General features: G+C 45.5%; 1 long non-coding RNA gene across 1 annotated transcript in view; it reads left to right on the forward strand.

The window, feature by feature from the left end:
- Nucleotides 1-6,431, forward strand: part of LOC135812644 (uncharacterized) — a 22,461-nt gene extending 16,030 nt beyond the window's left edge. The window contains exons 6-7 of the long non-coding RNA XR_010552893.1: nt 1,362-1,407; nt 6,376-6,431. This is a non-coding gene — a long non-coding RNA (uncharacterized LOC135812644). The remainder of the gene's footprint in view (nt 1-1,361; nt 1,408-6,375) is intronic.
- Nucleotides 6,432-9,101: the final 2,670 nt, after the last annotated feature.

Below are 9,101 nucleotides of genomic sequence, written 5' to 3' on the forward strand. Positions count from 1 at the left end.
GATTTTCAGGAACGAAATAGGGAGACGAGAAGGAAATGCAATATTATTAGAGAGGTTCCGGGGTACGATTTTCCTTGCCAGAATCCGTGTGGGCGCTACGGATTTTTTTTCAGGCTTGCTCCATACGATTTTTCGGCACGGAGAATCCGTGTGGACTGGCTTTCACACGAACCATGTTTCGTATGGAGATTTTGCGTCATCGGGTGCAGAAAGATTTTTCGCGTACAAATTTGGTACGAGAAACATGGATTTTCCGCGGGAAGTTTTGATTTCGGTACAAATTTTCAAAATATAAAGGCATAGCGCGGGAATGTCACGTGTTTGCGATCGTAACCTAGGCAATGACGGCAAACACATAAGTTCCGTACCCCGGAACTTTTTACTGCTCGAAAACGACGTATAAAAAATCTGTAGCGCCTCCACGGATTTTGGCACGAAAAGTCGTACTCCGGAACCTCCCTATTACATGTAGAATGGACGTTAGTTGCCGAATAGGTGATAGGATGCGTTAGCAAAAACATACTATGGAAGAGAGATCCCGTCGTCTCCAAAATAAGCGTGAACGGGCGAGTCAGCGCCGGTCACAAGAAACGTCGGAAGAGAGATTGGCAGAGTCAGCGCCGGTCCCAGGAAACGTCAGGACAGACATCCTGTCGACTCCAGAACGCCCGTGATCGGCAGAGTCAGCGCCGGTCCCAGGAAACGTCTGGACAGACATGCCGTCAACTCCAGAACGCCCGTGATCGGCAGAGTCAGCGCTGGTCCCCTAGCTATGCAGAAGACGTTACTTCAGTAACTCATTAAAAAGTTTTTGCAATACAATGATGTAGCTAATCAAAGGAAAAAACATTTCAATCAGTTCTAATAACATGCACGATGAGTTAGGCAACAAAGCATAGCGTATGGCCCTGAGCTTCTAAGCTCTCTCGTTTAGCCACCCACACTCGTAGCAAGTATTACCCCTTACTGGGGGCAGGGGTAACTGCAGTTGGATCCCAGGACGGATACCCTGATGCCGTCAATCCTTTTTCTGCACCTTGTCCTCACCCACTTACCGAGGTGTGGTGTACCCGTAAGTGAGATCATTCGCATGTCCACCCATACCGGGCCATAGTTTGGGGATTTGTGTGTGTTTAGGGGGGGGGGGGGGGAGAGGAGGGGAGTGTCGGCCGTTGGGCGGTTCAATAGCCAATTGAGTCCTCTTTCCAAGATCCCTTTTGAGTCTCTCTCCTCTAACCAAATTTGGCAGTGAGGGAAATACAAGTATAAGTGTGTGTGTGTGTGTGTGTGTGTGTGTGTGTGTGTCTGCGTGTGTGTGTGCATGTCGTTCTTCATGTTTTTTGATGGTTTTATACTTCCAGCCAGAGTATATTGAAACTCCGACAACAAACAAAATGGCGTCTCTAGGTACGTTTTATTACTTGTGTTAGGCCATCATTTTTTATATCTATGTTTCGCGTCGTCCGCCCGCATACGTTTTGATTTTTTTCGGAAAAAAACAAAACAACCATGCACAGTTAGTGTACGATCGTGCGAGTCATCAGTGTGGACTGGTTGCATACTAGCGAAGCTGGGATTCAGAAATGGCCTCGAGGCCAGCGTTGGTAAATCGTTTGTTCGGCATCTGCGAGCAGTATTCTATGAGCTTACAACAGAACGCATCGATCGCCTCAAGCTGAGAGGATGCGTCGTTCCGGAGCTCTTTGCACCGCTGCTGAAGGCTGAGTACAATAATCCAGCGAAGCAAGGGCACCAGCGGTTGCCTCCTCTGTCCAAAGTGAAGCAGATTTTGTGCTTCGATGTACGATTTTTCTTTCGAATGTACACCATGCACGAGCTATTGTGCTATGTACAGTTATACACCTCTGATGAGCCTTTTTTATTTTTTATTTTGCACTTTTTTATTTTTTTCCACCTCCCGCATATGATTCTGGAAGTTGAACTGACGCGAAACATAGATATAAAAAATGACGGCCTTATCTTCTGTGTAGGGGTGAAACGAGTATCTATTTTGACCAATCGATCACTCATTCATAATACTCGATTGAGTATCCGATTATTTCGAGTATTTTATCAAAACTCAAAAGCGCTAGATCTGTGAGTTCTTGACCGACTCGGAAGAAATTATCTGTAAACATAGAACAAAAGTCGCCAACGTCTTGTACAGAGTGTAAAGTACCGATTTTCATCCGTACTTCATAACTTACGTTAGGCCACACGTTTTTATATCTATGTTTCTCGTCACCCGCACGCATATGATTCAGGAGTCTGAAAAAAGACTGTGCTGCACTGACTGTGCATGTGGGGACCAGCACGCTCATGCACATGTACATAATGTGGCCTGGGCTGCGCGACACATGATGCGAGGTCGCCATTTTTGTGCGCAATCTAGCTGCACATTCACAGATTGTGACAGAAGCTCCCACCACATACTAGTTGCTGACTATGGATGCTATTTTGCATGGTGTATTGGTGGATTTTAGTGTGTCCAAAGGTGTAATGAACTTTTTTTATTTTTCGGTCATTTTTTAATTTCCACCTCACATACGTTTTTAGATTTCCAGGTGACGAGAAGCATAGAAATATAAACGTGTGGCCTTACTTGCCGTGGTGATCGCATCGTCCAAGTCATAAAATATTGACTCAGAGGCATGCATAATGTATGCATACCATGTACCAGTGGACGAATGGTACAACAAAAGCTTTTGAAAAATAGACTGTCAATTCTATAAAATAAAATAAATCGAGTGCAAAATTTCGAATACTCGCTCGTTTGAAATTTTCGAGCGATTACTCGAATATTCGAACTAATCGTTTCACCCCTACTTCTGTACCGTATTTCCCTGAACAGCCGCCGCGGCCTGTATTCAAAACTAGCAAAACGGGTGTGGCCCTGAAAAATAGTTTTACGTCGCAATGTGCGTGCTGTAGGCGTAGAGTTCACGTACGATGTGCACTGTTGAACCTTTGTTGTCCAGCTACACTGTAGGCTAGGGCATCTTCTTTTCTTTTCCTGTTGCGCTGGAAAGAATATCATGGCGAGAGAGCTTGAGGCTCGACTAGCAAGTTAGTTGCATGTTCAGCAGCAGCAGTCCCTCATGCCGACGAGGATAAAGTAGAGGGGCTTCAAGAAGACGTCGACGCTGAACATTTTGGATGCAATAATAAAAAGGACGCGCAAGTTTTGTTCTCTCCTGTTTGATTTCTCTCTTTCTGCGTTCGTTTCTTTCATAGCGTCAGTGTCCACTTTCTCCTAGACAAGTTCTCAGATCCGAGCTCTTGGTTTTCTAGATTTGACAATCCTCAGTGCGTCTTACATTTCATCCGTTTACTTGTTTCGCCTCCCATTTTCTTTTTTGGTGGTCGATAAAATAACTCGTCTTGCTCTTCGCTATGTTGTGAGAGATCATCATCATGGCGTGTTCGATTAATTCCCTTTAGATCGCCTTTGAGTCCTTTGTCCGAACAGAGAGCAGCACTAGCTGCATGTGAAGGAGTATGACATCGTAGCTGAAGGTCATCTCGTACCTGTGAAATTGCGTATAAATTGTGAACTGCTCTGCACTTGTGTACCAATAACCCTCAGTTCAAATAAACTGGCGGCGCTTACTCAAGGGCGGCTGGTAATCAAGGGGCGGCGGGTGTTCAAGGAAATACGGTACTATGTGTGAGCCTGATATACTGGTGCAGTTGCTACAGATGATGTGCCAAATATGCCTTTGGTATGAGTAGAGAGGTGTGCGATGCATGCTGAATAACATGACCAGTCCTGTGCAAAGACTGTGTTATGTACACAGATAGTAGGCTGCCTTGTATGGAGCAGAGAATGCATGGTTGAGATTAAGGCAAGCAGATACAGTGTTGAGAATAAAACCTCGTCATGCATTTCGCTTTTCAAGTTTTTTGTTTGACTATGATTTCGAACAGGATACAGACTCGAACAAAGAATGAAGTACATTTCCCGGAAAAGGACGAGGTTTTCTATTCTTAACTCTTTGAGAGGAAAGACCGTATTTTTATCGACTATTATCGGGCATGGGAGATTGATAAAATTCGAAATCTTCACACTATTGTGACTATTAAAGTCGAATGTCATTAGTTTGGAGAAACTGAAATATGAGCCTTGATCAGCAAAAAACAGACTTTTACGTCAGGCTTTTAAAATTGGGTTTTACTGTAAATTGTTCGTATGTACTGGGCGATCATGTATAGAAGTTTTTGTAGGGGATCGGACACGTTTTTTTGGTCAGTGTCGTGCAATGTTATTGTATGAGCTGATTGTAAGTAACTGGTGGTGTTAGTGGACATTATAGCGCAGGGCTGCCACACTTGGAGGGAGAAAAATCTGACGGGGGTTCGGGGTGTCCCCCGTTAAAATGTTTTAGGAAAATGGCTTGCTGTTGGGGCCCCAAAACACATTTTAACTGTCCATACACATGCAAGCACTCATGCATTTTACAGCTACGTGTACATGTACATGTACAATAGAGAGGTTCCGCATAACGTAATTACGTTAGTAAAAAACGTAGTCGATCTACGGAAAGTCTTACGTAAACTGCATGCGGATCTGGGTTCCGCCATACGGAGTTTTCAAATCACGTAGCTGCCCTTGGCAACTCCGAACGCGGCAGTGTACGACCAGATCAACCTGGGGAGAGAGTCATAAATTTGTACCCCAATCCACTTACGGACCAGCTACGTTATCAGAGCCCTATCTACGTACTCTCCGTAGACAACTTTCCGTAAGTGGAGTGCAAACTCGCGAATTCACGGGTTTTCCCCGCCCACTAACGTAAAGTTGCTCAACTTTACGTAATGCGGAACCTCTCTAATGACCGGCCAAACGCGACCTGGAAGCGCCGAATGGCCAACTGGACTAAAAAGCGCTCCAAATAAAATAATCCGTTGTCTCTCTTTTGGAACACAATCGGTCAGTTTGTCCGGCAGGCGATCAAAAATCGGACGAGTTCCGAAAAATCGGAGCAAGTGGCAGTCCTGATAGTGTACCTTGTAGCTCCTTGGTCCTTGGTCCTTTTTCTTTTCTATGTGGAGAAGAGGTTGGTGCGACGTCGGCGATAGTAGGGGAAGAGTGTGTTGCTCCCTACATAGGAGCTCGCGGTTTTCCTGCCGACACTGACTATCTGGTGTTCACGAGGTGTTTGTCGCACTGGAAATGGAGCGTCTCTCTAATTTTGTATCCCTGGTGATATTTGTGCCTGGAGAGCAGTATATAAGTGGTGCTTTTCAGGCACCATCTTCCTCAGCCTACTCAAGCTCAACTGATGAGGGGTGAATTCCCCAAAACACTGCATATAGAGCAGGGAGTGGAGCTTTCTTGCAGGTTTGTCGAGTGGACGGTTCGATGGACTTCTCGCGTGCTCTGGATGGCAAGCGTGACTCAGTCAAGTGAGAATTCAAGTCGGCAGGAAAACCGCGAGCTCCCGTGTAGGGAGCAACACACTCTTCCCCTTTTCTTTTCTATCAATTTATCGTTGGCTCTCCATCCGAGTCCGGTTTTTTTCTTTCTTTTTGGTCGTAGTCAATTTACGCTCAGGGCCTAATGTGTGAAAAGAACAGCCGGGGTTTTCCCTGCCCATGTCAGCTGTTGGAAAGGATAGACTTACTCAATTTCAAGCAAGGATTCCCGCGAGTGGCTATAAAAGAATGAGCTTGATACGAGCAAGAAGAACAAAATGCGAGATGAAGATCGATTGACAGTGCGGGGCCGCCCTGCAACAGCTTTGCCAGCTTGCAGCGCTGAGCCAGAGGATCTCATAGAATGGAGTTCGAGTTCACAATGTGTTCCTTTCATGAGGAAGATATTACCGTATCCGCACCTTTAAAGCCATGGTGGTATACTCGATTATAAAGCCAGTCTCAGTTATAAAGCCATAGGCTTCATAGATAAAAATGATATTTGAAGTATGTTTTGTAAAAATAAAGGAGTAAGTACTATACTAACAAACTTACAGTCCAGCAGAAAGGGTGAACAAGTGGATTTGGCATGGCGTAGTGGGTGAGTCTTTTTGCATCTAAAATAGCTAGGGAAGCAGCGGTGTTTCGAATATAAGGCTATGGCTTTAAAGGCACTGACATACGGTATGACAATTGTCCAAGGAAAACCAAAGTTGTGGCCAATTCAAAGTAAAATTTAGACAGTGGAACGCTCTGCATACATTGAGTTCTGTGGGTAAAGGGTTTAATTCCCGTAGCTATGCATAATACTTTTCTTCAGTAACGTGTGGCACTAGCCAGGGTCCACACAGTTTTAATTTTAAAAGTGACGGGAGAACTGAAAAATGGGGACAATCCAATAGTTCAAAGTTTACACACACCGGTATCAGAATATTGTCCTTGTGTTTTGGACATCTGCAGGCAACTTGTTCATCACCTTGGCGGTTGGCTTCGCTGCAATTTCATCTGTGAATGGTAAGAAGTGTTGTGAACCTTCATCCTGCCCTGCCATGACTGCAGTCTGCACAACATTTACATGTTGCTTGTAGTCGTTCTTCAAGCTTACCAAAGACGTCTTGTGACTACTTCCTCCGCGTCATTAAAATTGTCGCTTCGCACATCGCAATGTTTGTGATTTGGCTCGTCTTAGTCAGACTGTCGGAGTCGCTGTTTTCTGTGTTCGAACATTGGTGCCATCCTTCCTGCGCAATGTCTACTTGTTACTGCAGCCGTGGTGGTCTTGGACTTTGTCGGAGCTCTCTTCCGCACCAAGCAAATTCATTGCGTTCCGCACTATTCCGCCCCAGAGCGCATATCGTTTTTCTGGAGTTCGTGCTGTCCCACCTCGTTTGCGTGGGCGTTTATCACGACTGCAAGCTCGGTATAAGAATCCTGGCATCTCTCCTGAATACGAAATGCTGAAGTTGACGATGGCAAGAACAAAGTGTTCACAAATTCCTAAAATGCGCAACTTGTGGTGCATGTTGCTGCGAAGGTAGCAGGTCTGAAAACACCAACAAAATCAGCAAAGCGCTTGCCAAGGAAAGAAGGTGCGGAACTGCTTACACTATCCCGCTGGAAGGTCGTTACAGTGTACTTGAAAAATGCTAGCTTGCCTTCATCGCCTGCCACCTGGAGGCATGGATGGCTCGAAAAAGAAAGCTTTTCAGTGACCTGGATTTGAACACGCATCTTGTTCAACGTATTGTTGAGTGCTGAAGGGTCTGCCTCAAACTCTGATGAAGACGTCGGCCTTAGCTGCAAGTTCAGCGAAGCGGGAGGCCACAAACTAAAGCCTGGTCCGTCGACAATGCTCTACCTCAATACCTAGCTGATTTCTTTGCCCTTCGAGTGGACAAAATAAATTCGAAAAATCGCTCTGGGAAGCGACAATTTAATGACGCGGAGGAAGTAGCTTTGTCTACAACAACTGACAAGTGTGTTTGAGCACAGGGAACGACAGAGAGATGAAAGGAAGAGCAAACCGGGCAGGTACAGCTAAATTGAGTACGGTACAACTGGCATGCCGGACAGCACGCGGCCACCAAAGAGGCTAAATAGGATTATGTGTGGCATAAACGGAAACAATAATCATAGGTGCATAAACTAACTTCAAAGGTGGATGTGTGTCCACTACACTGCTTTGCCCGTGTTTCCATTTAGGGGTCATCGCAAAAGGGTTTTGTCGTCCCTGAAACGAACATGATTCATTTGGGGGGGGGGGTGCGAGCAAAAATCGCAAGTCGACCGACACTGTACATATGACATGTACATGCATGCGATTTTCGTCGTCCAGCATAGCAAGCTGTGTTCGTTTCAGAGGGAAGGGGGGGGGTCCAAGTACGAAATGAACGATGTTCGTTTCAGGGACGACAGAAAACTTTTGCGACGACCCCTTAGTTTGGTCGATATTTGGCAGCATCCCATGAAATAACGTATCTCGACAACCATTACGATTTTCCTTATGGTCAGCTGCGTTTTTTTCTTCTCTTTTAGCTATTTCTGGATGGAGAATGGGTGGTGTTTCAAGAATTAACTATGTTGATGTTTATGTGTATGTGACGTCATAGAAGCCGCTTTGCCACGGGTCAGGGCGATCCTGACCATGAGCTTATTTTGTGTTTGTTTGAGTTTCAGGAAGAAGTCAGTTATTTGTGCTTGCATTCCTTTCGTTGTTTAACCCTTTACTGTTTGTACGTACAAAATTCGACCGCTCGCGGTCGATGACTTCTATGCGCACAGCGCTGGATTGGTTCACCGCAGAGAGCTGGGATTTTCCCTACTGGTAGCCAAGATTTACGTGCAGGGGGTGCCGACAATTTTTTTTGGTTGATGTAATATAAAAAATCGCGGAAATCGCGAATTGAAAAATGCGCTTTGGAAAAAGTGCGTACCCTGCGACTTAATGTATTGCCTGCAGATGTTTTCGACTTTTGCTTCAGCTGGCCTCACGACTGTTTGCCCTCCTGTGCAAGCCATGGACGCAGAACAAGCTCTTTCGCTTCTGGAGACCTTTCTTGACGACTCTCTCGCTGCCTCATCCAGCGAAGATGAGTTTGTGGAGCCAGACAATCCTGATGAAAATATTTATTCTGACGACGACTGCGACGATGACATGGCGAGTGAAAGCAGCGCCAGTGAGAGTGACATGGATGTCACAGACGACGGCAGTGTCGCTGATATGAGTGCCACTAATGGTGGAAGGGGACGTGGCAGAGAGAGAGGATTCGGCCGTGGAATAGGCCGTCGTCACGGTAGAGGTCGTGGTGCACAGATACTATGTACGGCCAGCGGTGCAACCTGCACTAGTCGATATTTGCAATACTTGGGACAATGCTGACACTGCTGTGACTGGTAACACTCCTGCATTCCACCCAGAGAACGAACCTGGTATCCACTTACCTGAGAGAGCCACCCAGGGCAAGGATCTGATTTATTGCATATCACCACAGTTTGCCCGATCGGCAATAAATCCAAATAATTATTAGTGCTAAAATTTAGCACTAATAATTATTTAGTGAAATCTGTGTTCGTTTTCTGGACTTGAAAGTTGTTGCATCGCATTCTTGAGGGTTTTTGCTTTCAGAATCGCCCCTTGTACATAACAAAAATGAAAACTAAAAAAAGTAACGGCATGAACAATGACG

Source organism: Sycon ciliatum, chromosome 3 (assembly GCF_964019385.1).
Source record: "Sycon ciliatum chromosome 3, ocSycCili1.1, whole genome shotgun sequence".
NCBI lineage: Eukaryota > Metazoa > Porifera > Calcarea > Leucosolenida > Sycettidae > Sycon > Sycon ciliatum.